Source organism: Mesitornis unicolor, unplaced genomic scaffold (genome assembly GCF_000695765.1).
Source record: "Mesitornis unicolor isolate BGI_N332 unplaced genomic scaffold, ASM69576v1 scaffold6755, whole genome shotgun sequence".
In the NCBI taxonomy this organism is placed as follows: Eukaryota; Metazoa; Chordata; class Aves; order Mesitornithiformes; family Mesitornithidae; genus Mesitornis; species Mesitornis unicolor.
This window is the reverse complement of record NW_010187419.1, coordinates 186,828-187,103: the sequence shown is the minus strand read 5'-3', so window position 1 is coordinate 187,103 and position 276 is coordinate 186,828.

Genomic DNA, 276 nt, shown 5'->3' with positions numbered 1-276 from the left:
TGTTGTTGTTGCCGTTAATACATCTTGAATATCTGTGTATTTTTGGTGTGGTTGCTCCGGAAGATCAACACCCAGGGACCTCAGAACCCCTCCGGTTTACCAGTCCGAAGGGTCTTGTTTTTTTTTTTTTAATTTCTTGAGGCAACGTGGATTTATTTATCCAGCCTCGCTTCTCGTCCGCCTTTTGCCTCCTTCGTTATTTTTAGAGAACAGGGAGAGAAAAGAAAGCGAACAATTTTGGACTTTTTTTTTTTTTCGGAAAGAAGGATTTTGTCC